We start from the raw sequence: 18,162 nt of genomic DNA, 5'->3' as shown, positions 1-18,162 counted from the left end.
ATGTCCTGCTATTCACCTAGATCCTTTGAATCATTAGTAGATCTCATTGCTGGTTAAGAGCCATGGGCTTTCTTTAGTCTGATTTGACCATTTAGCCTTTTGTAACATAGATTGGCAGAGTTGGTGTGATGAACTTTTAGACCTATAAATTATAATGACTTATGTGCTTTTAAGAAAGAAATACAGGGGCACCTGGGTGGCTCAGCTGGTTAAATGTCTGCCTTCAGCTCAGGTCAAGATCTCACAGTCCTGGGATTGAACCCCGCATCGGGCTCCCTGCTCATCAGGGAGCCTGCTGCTCCCTCTCCCTTTTGCTCTATGCTCTCTCTCAAATAAATAAATAAAATCTTTTTTTTTTTTAAAAAAAGAAAAGAAATAAGAAAATGAATAAAAAATAGAGGGGTTGAAAAACACAGTATTTGTTGCTGGGATAGTTACTTGTGTATTCTTGATATAAAGTGGGAAAAACCTTTAGTCAAACTATAGGAGAAAGTCTTAACAATGAAATTTAGGGTAATAGGTTTTAGATCTGGGGAAATTGGGTAAGTGAATGGATAAAGAATGCAAGTAGAAAGAAAGTTAATAAAGACATACTATTCCCTGGCTGCTAATAGCAGTCCTGGTAAAATTCTAGATGTATATAAGAAGACACTAGAACAGAGGAAAGAGAAGTAAGACTTTTGTTTTTCTTGATTTAGTAAAGACATTGTAGTCAATAGCGATCAAGCTGACCTCAAATTCCAGAGGTTAGACTGTTAAGATTGGGGGGCTTTATGTAGAAATACGAGCGCAAGCCTGACGAATTCCTGCTGGCACGGATTCTCAGAATAAATGATCAGAGAGCAAATCACTAATTTTATATATAGCTGAATGAAAGGAGTTATTTGGTTTATGACTGATCCCCAAGTGGCTGAAAACCTTTGTGGAAAGACACTTTCAGATGACTTGATCGCTAAATTGTTGCAATGGATAAAGGTCAATTTCTGCAGCTTACACCAAGACAAGTAATTTCCCTCTACTCTCTTTGACCAACAAATGGAATACTATCTTCTGAACAATGAACAGAGGAAAGCATCCAGGTTTGACTGTGTGATGATTGGAAAGATACACATAATTTAATGCCAATTACACAGACTATGATAGTTGCAAAGCATGTAATTAACTATGCTCTTGGAGTGGGGGATAGAGAGGGGAGGGTAAGAATATATTCAGAAGACAAGAAGAGATCTGCTCAATCAGTGACCATGAATGGGGCTAAACAGTGGGGGGAAAAGATTCATGCTATCCAAAAAGAAGGTGGCACTCTGAGGGGAAAAGGAAAAAGGAAGGAGAGAGAGAGAGAGAGAGGAGAGAAAGAAAATGTGATTAAAGAAAATATTAGATATTTTGTGATTTTTATCCCTGTCAACGGAATGAATACTGTGTGTAAGGGAGGGGGTCTGCCTTTATCACACTCACATAGGATATTGACTGAGTCAACCCTTCTCTCTGAATTGGATCTGAAAAATGGATCCTTTGGAATTGCCCAAGCCCTTTTTGGGTTTAAATGTTAAGCAGTATAGAATTCTTGAATGTCATAAAAAGGAAGTCATTAGTCTGATAAAGGAAATGATAGTAGATGAAGTGGAATGAGTATTCCTAACTCCCTTATAATAGCCCTGTCTGGCCAGCACGTAAGGCAGACTGCTCATGGAGATCAAGAGTGCGTTGTCAGGGATTAAATAACGTGCTTCCCTTTATTTTTTTAGCCTATAACCAATATGGGAAATACTACACAAAAAGTAGAAGAACGCTTGTCCACAAGGGATTGGAACACAATACCAGATTTAGCTAAAGGCTTCTTTTCTATACTAATTTTGGAGTACAGCCTGACACAATCTGCATGATAAAGAATGACAGTCATTCCTTGGGTAACTAGCCAGTAGTATAATTGCTGAATTATATGATAATTCTATTTTTAATTTTTTGAGGAACCTTCATTCTGTTTTCCCCAATGGCTGCATCAGTTTGCATTCCCACCAATAGTGTATGAGGGTTCCTTTTTCTCCACATTCTCACCAACACTTGTTTCTTATGGTTTTGATTTTAGCCTTTCTGACAAGTGTGAGATGATACCTCATTGTGGTTTTGATTTGCGTTTCCCTGTCGATGAGTGATGCTGAGCATCCCTTCATGTGTCTGTTGGGTCTCTGGATGCCTTCTTTGGAGAAATGTCTGTTCATATCGTCTGCCCATTTTTTAATAGGATCATTTAGAGGTTCATGTTAGGGGGGTGTTGAGTTGTATAACTTCTTTAAATATTTTGGATACTCCCTCATATGTGGAATTTAAGAAACAAACACAGGGGGAAAGAAGAGACAAACTAAAAAACAGACTTTTAACTATAGAGAACAAACTGTTGGTTACTAGAGGGGAGGTAGGTGGGGAGAACATGATGAAATAGCTGGAGACTAAGAGTATACTTATGATGAGCACTGAATAATGTATGTATTGTTGAATCACTATATTGTACACCTGAAACTAGTAAAACGCTGTATATTAACTATATTGGAATTAAAATAAAATAATAAAATAATAAAATAAAGAATGGCAACCTATATGCCTGTATAATTTTTTCATATGGGTATTTTGATTTATCAACATACTATAAGAATTTAATGTGACAAGCTTTGAACTTGATAAGCATTAAGAATAATTTACTGTACTACATTCATAATATCATAACTGCCCTTCAGAAGAAGCATTGCAAGAGAAGTTAAGGACTATTGTCTTAAATGATGTATATAGACTGACAAATTATTCCAGATCAAATTCAAGATCTGCTCCATTCTAAGAAATTTTAGCAAATTATGGGGGATCAAACAGCCCAAGACATTTCTCAAACCTTGAGAAATCAGTGATTATCTCTCATCCTGCTACTAAAGAATAAGCCCTAGTAGAATTATTTGTAGAAATCACATTACCCAACTAGGAATACTGCTGAATCCTATTGACTAAGAAGTCCATAGCTCTTGAAAGGTCCTGGATTGCACTTGGGTATGTTTAAAGGGGATATTTTCACTGAGAGAGAAAATAGATTCTCTACTTTGTGCACAGGGAAATGGTGAAAAATAATAAATATGCACTGTTCAGGTCAGAGAGGAAATACTAACTACTTTCAATACACTGTAGTCCATGAATTGGTGCTATCACCAAGCAAATACAGGGGCAATTTAGGGTAATTTGGTAAAATTGAACTACTCAATAGCATAAGAGCCACAAATGTGTCCCTCTGGCTCCACTTACCTGTGTCTGTCATGCTACCTCTCATGACCCATTCCAAATAGTTAAATTAGACCCTTTGGTAGGAGAGTTTCTCAACTGTTAACTGAGTAATACCTGTTAGAACATCCTGTTTAACTGCACACGATTGCTTTCTGCAGTATTCATCGGTAAAATTGAGTTCAGTATAGGGGATATGTAGACCATGCCATTAGCTCAGAGGATGGTGGCATGGAGGTCCACATGCTCAATCTTATAATAGATCTGTAAGTAGTATGGTCTGAAACAAAAGCTTGGATGAACTGATCATGCTTTTGACAGGTTGTGACATTTCTTAAGCAAAAAGTTAATAAACTTTTACTCGATGATATATTAAGAAAAAAACTACCTATTCTACAAACACAGTGGTGTAAAAAAAAAGTAAAATATATAAAGAATCAAAGGCCATTGTTACTTAAATGTGAGCCTGAATAGAACAGCATTATATAGAGATTGCAGGCCCAATGTGTGATCACACTCCCCATGCATTTTAAGGGCTGCAAACGAATATCTGATTTCTTCTTTTTTTTTTTTCACAAGTCATATAGTAAATAGATGGCACTAACAAAGTCAAATATTAATAACCAAGAACTACAGATCCTCAAATCCCCTTTCCCCTAACCAGCAAAACCCATAGAAATTTACACTGACCAAAGTAAATAGAACATAAAAGTCAAACCACTTAAACGGTTGACATTTAGGGATGAAGCCAGGCACTCGCTTACTTTCATCCTTCTGAATCACCAGTGTTATAACATTAACAGAAAATAAGTGATATTATAGACATGGTGTAAAGTTAGTGTTAAGGTCCAATGACCACTAATTCAATTAATACCTGTTGGTGATTGACATAATTTTAAATTTCACCTTGGCAAAAGAGAACCTTTTTACTTTGCACATCATAGCTGCTTTTTCTTCTGTTTTTTTTTTTTTGTCTTTTTTTTTTTTTCTAAATAGGAAAGAACTATTTTTAAGAAAATAGCCATGGCCACATTGATTATGACCAAAAATTACTTTCAAGCTGCACTTATTAGTTGCAATGGGCATGATTGACTTGGAACACAGAATATATAACTTATCAAATTTGCTTTTCTCTGTTTCTCTGATATTCTATCCTTTTGGAATACAAATTTAAAGTGTATCCTTTTGAGAAATTACTTCACTGATCTAGGACAAGTATAATCTAGGACAAGTATAAGTTTTACATTGTTAAATAGTTATAGTATATAACAAAGCCAGTAATTTTTTTTTTTTTTTTTTTGTGAGTGCTGGTGATAGAGTATGATGGCCAAGTATACAATCACTGTTGCCTTTCAGTGTCTGGCTTTCACCTTGTAGTATCGTCAGTGGGAGTGCTTAATCAGAGAAAGAAAGGAAAATTGTGATTTCTTCACTAGTAGACAACAGTAGGCACAATGATGGTTGTGGTAGTGTGGGGACTAAGAAATACTAGAAAAAAGGAAAATGAATAGAGCTAACTATTCAGAATTGTGTCTATAAAAAAGAAAAGACCCCTCATCAACTAAAACTCTTCCAGTAGCAGGTAATCCCAATTCCAAATATGACTGGCAAGTCCTTTGTTTGGGGCACAACTTGCTCTTCTCCCCTATTCTTTTACTATGCATGTTCGATCTATTCTTAGGTGCCCTGAGAAAAGTGGACAGGAGCTCTGAGAAAGCATATTACCCAACTGTCTGACTCCTGGAATTCCACATGACCATTACTCTTTCAATGAGAAATGGAAAATGTGTAGGAACCCATTTATTGTGGACTCACTGGTTGCAAGTTATAAAAACCCTTACAGGTAAAATAAATCTTAAATGTGGAAAGAATTCATTTTTATATGTGGTTCATAGGAATTGCTAAAAAATATTTGACTCTTATCATCTTATACTAAAGATTTAGGCTGTGAACATGGTTTTAAAGTTTTCTGTGTAGTATCTCCATCAAAATACGTAAAGAATTTATAAGTGAGATAGTCTATTGATCTAAGATTGTCATCCTTATGTCATCATCCTCATTAGAAGAAGAGGAAAAGTATAGGCTAAGGAAAGAGAAGGGAAGCAGGAAGGGGAAGGAAGGAGGAGGAGGAGGAGAAAAAGAAGACAAAACAAGAACAATAAAAGTAATTAAAAGTGCTATTACATGCTTAGTAGTAGTCTAGGCACTTTCATACATTTCCCACCTTGGTTTTGTTTTGGTTATTACAGCAATGCTATGGATATTTTGCAGGTAAGGAAAGTGAGATTTAGAACAATAAGGAAACTTGCCAAATTCCATTAATAACAATGTGTATCTGCCTATCAAGATTAGTCAAATGTCTCACATCCTTCCCAGAGTTTACAGAGCAACTCTCATGGAGAGCAGCAACTGATTCAAGTTCAGAGACAAGATTCCTACGTGGAACTGGAGAATTTTTCTGAGAAAGGAAATAAGATTCAAGCACAGAAATTTCTTAAATCACATTCAGACACAGTTTAAAGTAAGCCACCCCCGCCTTTTTATGTCACTAAATACTAAAGCAAATTAAAATCTATAGAGAATAAAATAAAACCAAAAATTCCCATAAAATATTTGGAGCAACTTTGCTAAGAAGTTGTTTCTTAGGGAAACAATGCTGAATCAGAATGCCCTCCTTACTTCCCTCCCACACATATTCCTCCATCACTCAAAACCCATCCTGAGACAATCCTAGAAATATGAAGAACTTAAAAAGTAGAAACTCTCATGGAAAGGATTATGTCTCTCTTTTGTGTTTCCCCTTTTTAATACAATCATAAAAAAAACTTGAAGATTACAAAGGATGTTTGTCTTTCATGAATGTGGGAAATAGAAAATGACCAGTTTTACAAACAATCTATCTCAATCAGAAAGAAAAGGTTTAAAAATCAGTAAATATGATCAAATAAAGGTACCATGCTTATTTAGAAGCATTTCTCTTAGGATCCTTCAATAAATGTTTGACTAAAGTCTGCCCTTGAAAACACACAGACAACTTCCACTAAAGTCACAAATTATGCATACACATTTCTAGGACCAAATTTGGCCCAATGCTTAATTAGTGTCTGGCTGTGATTACATCTGTGGTTTTGAATTTCAAATCTAAATTTTCAGTGTTGCAACAAAACTTGTAAAGATTCCTTTAATTTCTGTAGGGGAAAACAATATCAAGACTAGTTTCATATTTCAGTTAGACTGAGAAAATATTTTTCCTTAATCTGAAAGCAGTTCCTCTCAAATGCAAAAAGGAAGAAAAAGTAATTTAAATAAATACTTAAATACTGTGAATAAATAAACATTGGCCTCTGGAGTTTGACTTCTTTTTTTTTTTTCAAGATTTTATTTATTTATTCATGAGAGAGAGAGAGGCAGAGACATAGGCAGAGGGAGAAGCAGGCACCTTCCCACCCCCCACCCCCCGCAAGGAGCCCCAAGCAGGACTCCATCCCAGGACCCCGGGATCACACCCTGAGCTAAAGACAGAAGCTCAATGCTGAGCACCCAGGCATCCCAAGTTTGACTTCTTAATGCCAAGAGATTTTTAAGTAACATTTTTCTGGGCAATGAGTATTGCTGTTTTTCTCTTTTATCTGAGAAATAGCACTTACCCTTTTCTTTTTTTCTTTTTCTATTTCTTCCCCCTCCTTCATTAATCATTTACAAGTAGCTTGCTGGTAAGTGCAATTCAAACTATTTCAAGCCAAATAAACACATCTTTCCCTGTGCTCTTACTACCCATTTTCTATTGCAAGTGTTGCACATCAGTTAGAAAGCTGGGTTGAAACTGTCTCTCTCTGGAAGGAGTACATTCCTGTTAAAGAGTATTTATATATATATTATTATTAATTCACCGTGGTTTGTCATTTGTTTTTGGATCTTCAGTTGCAAAGTCTTATACAGAGCTTGAACTTGCTGAAAAGCAAGAAATCCATGCTATAGAAACTTCCTTAAGTACTCCTTTTAAGTTTGAGTTTTATGCTGATATTCTCCACGGTTGAACTAAGTCACTATCTATATCAAGTGAATTGATTATAATGTATACTTAAAATTGGAAAATTTTATGTAAAATGACTAAACTTGTAAAAGTCTAGGGCTTTCATATGAATAGCCTCTGAAAATAGAAATTTAGAACTAACATCTCTTTTAATTGTCTAATGTCTAATTCATTTCTGAGTGAGGAATAGCTAGGCACGATTTAATTTAATCACGATTCGCTATTCCATATTTCTTATTATTAAATATTGGCTCTTATGACTTGGCACCTGAAGTGTTTTTACTGATATTTAATGTTTAAAAAGTGTTCTTAAGGATTCTCATCAAGGTTACCTTCATAACCAAGACAGTGTTCCTACAATGCCACAGAAGTTGACAGGAGAGAGAAAAATTCTTCCAACTGGCTGTAACTAATTTCAAAGTAAGAATATACTCTTTGGCTTAATTGTATCCAATTCTTGCATAATGACTTTTTTTCTTAGCATGTCATGTATTTCTTAGGAACTAGAATTAACCTCCTATACATACAAGTATCTCTGGAGTCTGAGTAAGTTATTGATAATTGGGAAACTGGTTGTTAAAGTCTAAAATCTTAGACTTTACTAAGACCCAAAGAAACAAGTAAAGTGTCCCTAGTGACTTAAAGAAACAAACGAAACAAAAAAGATTTAAAAAAAAAAAAAAAAAGAAACAAAAAAGATTTTGTATTCAATTACCTGCTTTGAATAATCCAAGGTCATAAAATGTTTCGAATGTCCTGTGGTCCCAATGGGCTTATAGAAATTAAAATGTTTGTTTCAAAAATAAATACATAAAATAAAATAAAATAAAATGTTTGTTTCAAACATTGTAACATTTTCAGTGAAAACAAAATGTATTTTTTCCTGTAATTTGGTATTGAATTTTATAAACAGGAGGCAAATCTTTCCAATATTCTGTAATTTATGATGTAGAATTCATGTGGCATGATCAAGAGCTAGAACTTAACTGAACATATATTATTTCTAAGTTAATATGACTGAAAATCAGTATGTCTGGATTCTGTTACACAGAAGAACCAGGAAAAAATAATTGCTTCCATTAGAACAGTCCAAAATCTTTTTATAGACTATAATCAGGGATATGATTTACTTTTGAAGTGCCACTGTGGGACAAGGAACATTGATAAAAATTCTACTCATCACAATGGATGATGTTACTGACCCATCATCAATATATGCTACTGTCATTTTATTCATTGAATTATCCACACTCTTTCTACAGCTTTTCTTCATAACAAAAGCACTAGCTTTTGCAGATAAGGAAAGTGGGAGCACATACCTATGCCTGTCCCTGACACAGCTGCGTGCACACTTCAAATATCTTGTGTAATTAGTAAGTTCAAGTTTCCAATATCAAGACAAGCAAGAGAATATACAAACCCTCAATGAAATAAGAATAGAAATGTAAAAATATTATAGTAGATAGGTAGAAATTCTATTTGTAGCTAAATCAATTTCCGAAGTTTGATTAGAGCCATTAAGAAATAATAGTATTGGGACACCTAAGTGGCTCAGCAGTTGAGCATCTGCCTTTGGCTCAGGGTGTGATCTCGGAGTCTTGAGGATAGAGTCCCACATCAGGTTTCTTGCATGGAGCCTGCTTCTCCCTCTATGTCTCTGCCTCTCTCTCTCTCTTTCTCTCCCTCTGTCGCTCATGAACAAATAAATAAATAAAATATTTTTAAAAAAGAAATTTTAGTACTGTTACTAACTGATAAAAAGCAGGGGAATTTTTTTTTTTTTTTTGGAAAGCAGGCATAGATAGTGAGTAACTAATAAGAAATAAGATTATTTGTTTAAGATGTAAGTGACTTCACGTGTGCAACTTTCAAAGGTTTGGGGATTTTTTTGTAATTTGAAAAAAATCTTAATATCATTTGGGGCTTTTTGTGCATTTAGGTAGGGCAAATTGAAATCATTTTCACTTAAAATACCAACTTTGCAAAGGTGCTAATTTCTATGACAAGGTCTTGAAAACTCATGCAATGTCAACAAGAATTTACCAAGTACATATCATTTGTCATGCACAATGTTAAGTATTGGACTCCAAAATTAAAACATATTTTTCCTTGTCTGTTAGGAACTTATAATATGATTAGGAAGTGGATGAGTTGTCACATCATTACAATATAATGTGAAAAGAATCATAAAATCATAGGTTTCAGTGGAAGCATATGGGTAGGGTTTAGAGTTATGGGAAGTTTGGGGTAGGATATGACAGAGTTCATAGTGTTCAAAGATGCCAGCATCAGCAATGACACCACTTGTGTGTATCTGATGAGACCAAAAAGAATATGTGCTTAACTCTCTTTGCATTACAGCCTACCTCAAGCTTGTACTTCAAGAAAGCCAACCTATACCTGATTGTAAAATTTCCTACTGGCTTGTAATTCCCTGGAAATCCATATAAAACAACATTGTCTGAAGGTAGACCTAACTGTATCTTTATAACATTTATTCTTCCCACCTTATCCCGTTGTTCTTATTCATCTTACATATTGATGTCACAGATTATCGTACTCTTATTTCTTGTCCAAACATGTCCAATCTAATAGATTTATACAGGAATTAATGCAGTGTGGTTTATCCAAGTCATTGTAGTCTCTGAGTAAGCAAATACAGTTATAGGATACAGTTGCATTCGTGATAGGAAAAGTAGCTTTTTACAATGGAAAAATCATGCAAATAGTGATTCCATATTAGTGTTATCCTTTGGAGAAATAACATCTCCAATTTTTACTTTACAGTTATTTCCTTATTTTTTTAGATTTTTATTTATTTATGATAGTCACAGAGAGAGAGAGAGAGAGAGAGAGAGAGAGAGGCAGAGACATAGGCAGAGGGAGAAGCAGGCTCCATGCACCGGGAGCCCGACGTGGGATTCGATCCCCGGTCTCCAGGATCGCGCCCTGGGCCAAAGGCAGGCGCTAAACCGCTGCGCCACCCAGGGACCCCACTTATTTCCTTATTTTTAAATGCATTGACTACAGGAAAAAGTTATTAGAATACTGTTAATATTATTTAAATAAAGTGAAGTAAACCATGAAGAAACTGTAATTCACCTCTCCTTATTAGTATATAAGCATAAAGCATAGCATTGTTTTCTTAAGCAACTTTATTAAAATATACTTCACTTGGCAGAAAAAACTCACTTGTTTTAATGGCACAATTCAATGACTTTTAGTAAAATTATGAAATTATGGAAGTAACACCATAATCTAATTTTACATCATTTAAATCACCCCCAAAAGATCTCATACCCATTTTAAGTCACATCCTGTTCCTACTTGTTACTTTTTACCCTTAAAAAATTATAACAAAATGTTATAGGTGATTTTCCACTTACAGACTTTGTTCTAAAATTCTATTTGTATTCACATATTTGAAACTGGAAATAAAAATACTCATGTTTATTGGGAACTGTAGTCTTTAGAGTATAGTCTAAGCAACAGTAATAATAGATTTCAAAGTAAAACATCTTAATGAGTGACAAAGTTTTTATTTCTCTTAGGGTAAAGGGTAAGGGGTCTACCCTGCTAGAGGAGATCTGTTATCTTCCATCTCTGAGTTCACTGGGAGGGAGGTGTGGGAGGGGCCCCGTGAGGAGCTGGGCTAAGGCTGTGGGGCGAGAGCCTCCAGGACAGGAAAGCCCAGCCCCGGAGAAGCAGGAACTTTTAAAAACCCAACCGGATTCCTCCCGGAGGGAAAGGCGCTCAGCAGGGAATCGGGCAGAACCGCAGGAGGGCAGTGGAGCCTCCAGTCTCCCGGGGTCACTAATAGGGAAGGGCGCCCCGGGGAGAGCGCGGTAAAGGGCTGGAGCGCACCCGCGGGGCCTGGGGAGAAGCCGGTGGGTCGGCGGGGGCTCTGGGGGGCAGGGGGGCTGCGCCCTGCCTCCTTCGGGAGCTGCGGCCCCGGGAACGCGATTCCAGCAGCATAGGCCCCGGAGCCCAGGGCGCCGGGGGACACAGCTCAGGATCCTACACTCACCCGGAACAGGCGGAGGCAGGGAGGCACAAGACAGCGAGGACGCTCCTGCTGCCGCCGGCCCCTGCCCTGGGAGCATCCAGGCCAGTGTGGACTGGGAGCTGCGGTAGTTACTGGGGAGCTGACTCCAGGGCTGGAGAGCTGGCCGCCGCCAGTGGTCGTGTTCCTCCTTGTGTCACCCTGTGCCTTGGACGGACTGGGGCTGCCAGGGAACAGGGGCCTCACAGGATAAACAGCTCCCACTGAGCCCTGCACCTGGCGGGGGGGGAGGGGGGGGGGGCGGGGCAGTGCCCCCAGGTGCACACACCTGAGAATCAGCACAGCAGCCCCTCCTCCAAAAGACCAGCTGGAAGGACAGGGGGAGAGCAAGTTCTTGACGGAGCAGTGCTGGAAAGCTCCAAGGGAGGTCGAGGATTTACAGTATATAGAAACAGAGGATACCCCGCCTTTTTTTTTTTCTTCCTGTTTCCAGTACAACTCGTTTTTATATCAGACCGTAAATTTCCTTTTTTTTTTCTCTTTTCCCACCTTAACTACAATATTTTACCACCTCTTCATTTTTAAGTTTTTTTCTTTTCGACTTTCATACTTCTACAATTATAGGTCCTAGATATATTCTCCACTTGTAGATTCCCTTCAACATACTGAACTTAATTTTGGGAGATATACCACAAATGTTTTTTGATTTTGTGTTTTTTTGTTTTCTCTGCCTCATTTTGTTCTACAATGGCAGAAGTTAACACCTTCTAAAACATGACCAGCATGCACCCAGAACCAAGTGGCATACCATGCTGGTTCATTCTGTGAGATTCCTCATTCCCATTCTGTCCCCCTCTTATATTGCATTTATGTTTTGGTGGTCAATGCTGGGGCTCTCTACAAGTATTTCTAGTTTATATTAATTTGGCACTGAGCTATCTTCTAACATACAGAACTTAATATACTCAGAAACAAGAGGATCACCCTCTAGAACCCCTCAGGTAGACTACATTTTCACTCCACTACAACTTCGTCACCACCACCATCTCCCAGTCCCCCCCCCCTTTTTTATTATCCTTTTTTTTTTCTTTTTTTCTGTTTCTTTTCTTCCTTTTCTCTTCTTTTTTAGGATTCCTGGCCTTTTATTTTTTACTATTTTGTTTTAAATTTATTTTTCACTTTAGTGGTCCTTTTATTTCGTTCTGATCTTTGTTTTCAATTTCTGGTCTCTGACCTCAGCAGAATCATCTAGGGTGAAATTTATATAGATCCTGTTTGATAATCTTGATGCAGGCTGCTCATACAGCCACTCTGCACTGAGGAAAATGACTAAAAAGAAGAACTCACCACAAAAGAAAGAATTAGTAACAGTACTCTCTGCCTCAGAGTTACAAAATTTGGATTACAATTCAATGTCAGAAATCCAATTCAGAAGCACAATTATAAAGCTACTGGTGGCTCTGGAAAAGAAGCATAAAGGATTTAAGAGACTTCATGACTGTAGAAATTAGGTCTAATCAGGCCGAAATTATAAATCAATTAAATGAATTGCAATCCAAACTGGAGGTCCTAACGATGAGGATCAATGAGGTAGAAGAAAGAATGAGTGACATAGAAGATAAGTTGATGGCAAGGAAGGAAGTTGAGGAAAAAAGAGAAAAACAAAAGACCATGAGGAAAGGTTAAGGAAAATTAATGACAGCCTCAGAAGGAAAAATCTACATATCATTGGGGTTCCAGAGGGCGCCAAGAGAGACAGAGGACCAGAAAGCATATTTGAACAAATCATAGCTGAGAACTTCCTTAATTTGGGGAGGAAAACAGACATTCAGATCCAGGAGATAGAGAGGCCTTCCCCTAAAATCAATAAAAACCATTCAACACCTTGACATTTAATAGTGAGACTGGCAAACTCTACAGATAAAGAGAAAATCCTTAAAGCAGCAAGAGACAAGAGATCCCTAACTTATATAGGGAGAAATATTAGATTAACAGCAGACCTCTCAAAAGAGACCTGGCAGGTCAGAAAGGGCTGGCAAGATGTATTCAGGGTCCTAAATGAGAAGAACATGCAGCCAAGAATACTTTATCCAGCAAGGCTCTTATTCAGAATAGGAGATATAAAGAGCTTCCAAGATAGGCAGAAACTGAAAGAATATGTAACCATCAAACCAGCTCTGCAAGAAATATTAAGGGAGACTCTGTAAAAGAAAGAGGAAGCCCAAAGTAATAATCCACAAAAATAGGGACTGAATAGGTAACTGAACGTGAATGGGCTTAATGATCCCATCAAAAGACACAGTTTCAGAGTAGATATAAAAGAAGACCCATCTATTTGCTGTCTATGAGAGACTCATTTTAGACCTAAGGACACCTACAGCCTGAAAATGAAGGGGTGTAGAACCATTTACCATTCAAGTGGTCCTCAAAAGAAAGGAGGGTTAGCAATTCTCGTATCAGATAAATTATCCCAAAGACTGAAGTAAGAGATAAAGAGGAACACTATACCATACTTTAAGTGTCTATCCAACAAGAGGACCTAACAATCATTAATATTTATGCCCCTAATATTGGAGCTGCTAAGTATATCAATCAATTAATAACCAAAGTAAAGACATACTTAGATAATAATACGCTAATACTGGGAGACTTCAACACGGCACTTTCTGCAAATGACAGATTTTCTAAACACAACATCTTCAAAGGAACAAGAGCTTTAAATGATACACTGGACCAGATGGATTTCACAGATATTTACAGAACTTTACATCCAAATGCAACTGAATACACATTCTTCTCAAGTGCACATGGAACTTTCTCCAGAATAGACCACATACTGGGTCACAAATCAGGTCTCATCCGATACCAAAAGATTATGATTGTCCCCTGCATATTTTAAGACCATAATGGTTTGAAACTTGAACTCAATCAAAAGAAGAAATTTGGAAGAAACTCAAATATGTGGAGGTTAAAGAGCATCCTGCTAAAAGATGAAAGGGTCAACTGGGAAATTAGAGAATAATTAAAAAGATTCAAGAAAACTAATGAGAATGAATATACAACCATTCAAAATCTTTGGGATACAGCAGAAGCAGTCCTAAGAGGAAAATACATCACAATACAAGCATCCCTCAAATATTGTAAAAAACTCAAATACACAAGCTAACCTTGCACCTAAAGGAACTAAAGAAAGATCAGCAAATAAAACCTACACCCAGCAGAAGGAGAGAGTTAGTAAAGATTTGAGCAGAACTCAATGAAATAGAGGCCAGAAGAACTGTAGAAGAAATCAACAAAACCACGAGTTGGTTCTTTGAAAGAATTAATAAGATAGATAAACAATTAACCAGCCTTATTAAAAACAAAAGAGAAAATACTCTAATTAATAAAATCACGAATGAAAAAGGAGAGATCACACCAATACCAAGGAAATAAAAATGATTTTAAAAACTTATTATGAGCAGCTATATGCCAATAAATTAGACAATCTAGAAGAAATGGATGCATTTCTGGAAAACCACAAACTACCAAAACTGGAACAGGAAGAAATAGAAAACTTGAACAGGCCAATAACCAAGGGGGAAATTGAAGCAGTCATCAAAAACCTCCCAAGACACAAAAGTCCAGGGCCAGATGGCTTTCCGGGGGAATTCTATCAAACGTTTAAAGAAGAAACAATACCTATTCTACTAAAGCTGTTCAGAAAGGTAGAAAGGGATGGACTATGTCCAAACTCGTTTTATGAGGCCAGCATCACCTTAATTCCAAAACCAGACAAAGACCCCACCAAAAGGAGAATTATAGACCAATATCCCTGATGAACACAGATGCAAAAATCCTCAACGTAAGACTAGCCAATAGGATCCAACAGTACATTAAGAAGATTGTTCACAATGACCAAGTGGGATTTATCCCCAGGATGCTAGGCTGGTTCAACACTCATAAAACAATCAACATGATAGATCATATCAACAAGAGAAAAAACAAGAACCATATGATCCTCTCAATAGATGCAGAGAAAACATTTGACATAATACAGCATTCATTCCTGATCAAAACTCTTGAGAGTGTAGGGATAGAGGGAACATTCCTCAGCATCTTAAAAGCCATCTACGGAAAGCCCACAGCAAATATCATTCTCAATGGGGAAACACTGGGAGCCTTTCCCCTAATATCAGGGGGACGACAGGGATGTCCACTCTCACCACTGCTATTTAACATAGTACTAGAAGTCCTAGACTCAGCAATCAGGCAAGAAAAAGAAATAAAAGGCATTAAAATTGGCAAAGAAGAAGTCAAACTACCCTCTTTGCAGATGACATGATACTGTACATAGAAAACCCAAAAGACTCCACCCCAAGATTGCTAGAACTCATACAGCAATTCAGCAGTGTGGCAGGATACAAAATCAATGCCCAGAAATCAGTGGCATTTCTATACACTAACAATGAGACTGAAGAAAGAGAAATTAAGGAGTCAATCCCATTTACAATTGCACCCAAAAGCATAAGATATCTAGGAATAAACCTAACCAAAGAGGTAAAGGATCTATACCCTAAAAACTACAGAACACTTCTGAAAGAAATTGAGGAAGACACAAAGAGATGGAAAAATATTCCATGCTCATGGATTGGAAGAATTAATATTGTGAAAATGTCAATGCTACCCAGGGCAATTTGCACATTTAATGCAAACCCTATCAAAATACCATGGACTTCCTTCAGAGAGTTGGAACAAATAATCTTTAGATTTGTGTGGAATCAGAAAAGACCCTGAATAGCCAGGGGAATATTGAAAAATAAAACCAGAGCAAGGGGCATCACAATGCCTGATTTCAATTTGTACTACAAAGCTGTGATCACCAAGACAGTGTGGTACTGGCACAAAAACAGACACATGAATCAATGGAACAGAACAGAGAACCCAGAAATGGGCCCTCAACTCTATGATCAAACTAATATTTGACAAAGGATGAAGGAATATCCACTGGAAAAAAAGACAGTCTCTTCAATAAATGGTGCTGGGAAAATTGGACATCCACATGCAGAAGAATGAAACTAGACCACTCTCTTTCACCATACACAAAGATAAACTCAAAATGGATGAAAGATCTAAATGTGAGACAAGAATCCATCAAAATCCTAGAGGAGAACACAGGCAACACCCTTTTTGACCCTGGCCACAGCAACATCTTGCAAAATACATCTATGAAAGCAAGGGAAACAAAAGCAAAAATGAATTATTGGGACTTAATCAAGGTAAAAAGCTTCTGCACAGCAAAAGTAACAGTCAACAAAACTAAAAGACAACCTACAGAATGAGAGAAGATATAGGCAAATGACATATCAGATAAAGGGCTAGTGTCCAAGATCTATAAAGAACTTATTAAACTCAACAGCAAAGAAACAAACAATCCAATCATGACATGGGCAAAAGACATGAACAGATATTTCACAGAAGAAGACATAGACATGGCCAACAAGCACATGAGAAAATGCTCCACATCACTTGCATCAGGGAAATACAAGTCAAAACCACAATGAGAGAACACCTCACACCAGTAAGAATGGGGAAAATTAACAAGACAGGAAACAACAAATGTTGGAGAGGATGTGGAGAAAGGGGAGCCCTCTTGCACTCTTGGTGGGAATGTGAACTGGTGCAGCCACTCTGGAAAACTGTGTGGAGGTTCCTCAAAGAGTTAAAAAAGACCTACGACCCAGCAATTGCACTGTTGGGAATTTACCCCAAGGATACAGATGCAATGAAACTGCGGGACACCTGCACCCCGATGTTTCTGGCAGCAATGGCCACAAAGCCAAACTGTGGAAGGAGCCTCGGTGTCCATCGAAAGATGAATGGATAAAGAAGATGTGGTCTATGTATACAATGGAATATTTCTCAGCCATTAGAAACAACAAATCCCCACCATTTGCTTCAACGTGGATGGAACTGGAGGGTATTATGCTGAGTGATTAAGTCAATTGGAGAAGGACAAACATTATATGGTGTCATTCATTTGGGGAATATAAATAATAGTGAAAGGGAATATAAGGGAAGGGAGAGAAAATGAGTGGGAAATATCAGAGAAGGAGACAGAACATGAGAGACTCCTAACTCTGGGAAACGAACAAGAGGTAATGTAAAGGGAGGTGGGCAGGGGGTTGGGGTGACTAGGTGTTGGGCACTGAGGGGGGCACTTGGCGGGATGAGCACTGGGTGATATGCTATATGTTGGCAAATCGAACTCCAATAAAAAATATTCAAAAAAAAAAAAAAAGGAATGCAGAAGTGGTCAAGGTGTCCACCTAAAAGCAGAAGTCTCTGTTCTTAGAGATGGGAAGGTATAATATAATGCATAACTAGTCATTTCTTCCACAGCATCTTGCATCTTTAATCACAGATTTTAAAATACAAAGACTAGCTTTTAAAAGTGTATCTTTGTCTCCTCCATAGTATCCCTCTCAAGTGCTTAATAAAAATTATTTTAGTTAAATTTAAAAACTAATGGAAGATGTTTATGCACATGTTCTTCATTCAAGATATGAATGGAAGCATGCCTAAATTCTGTTTAATTTACCTGTGAATAGCAAAAACTTAGAAGCTTGACAAAGTAAATCCATGAGAATAAAAAAAAAAAAAAAAAGTAAAGTAGAAGAGAAATTGGCTCCAAAATAAATAAATAAATAAATAAAATCTCCATACCAATTATCAGATAGGAATATCTGCTCAGGAAGTTGGACATTTTAGAGATGATGAGAATTAAAAGTAAATCCTCACAATTTGCATCAGCAGCAATTGTTCTAAATCAGTTATATAATTTGTTATAATCATTGCCTATGCTAGTAAAGATTGTTAGTTCCAA

At 37.1% G+C, this 18,162-nt stretch overlaps 1 long non-coding RNA gene across 2 annotated transcripts in view; it reads left to right on the top strand.

Annotated features, from left to right (window-relative positions):
• Window positions 1-18,162, top strand: part of LOC140616864 (uncharacterized) — a 183,805-nt gene that overhangs the window by 117,091 nt on the left and 48,552 nt on the right. The gene's annotated exons all lie outside the window — the stretch shown is intronic.

The sequence above is a fragment of the Canis lupus genome, chromosome 25, assembly GCF_048164855.1.
Source record: "Canis lupus baileyi chromosome 25, mCanLup2.hap1, whole genome shotgun sequence".
Lineage (NCBI taxonomy): Eukaryota > Metazoa > Chordata > Mammalia > Carnivora > Canidae > Canis > Canis lupus.
Note: the sequence above shows the minus strand (reverse complement) of the source record. Positions and strands in the feature narration are given on the sequence as shown.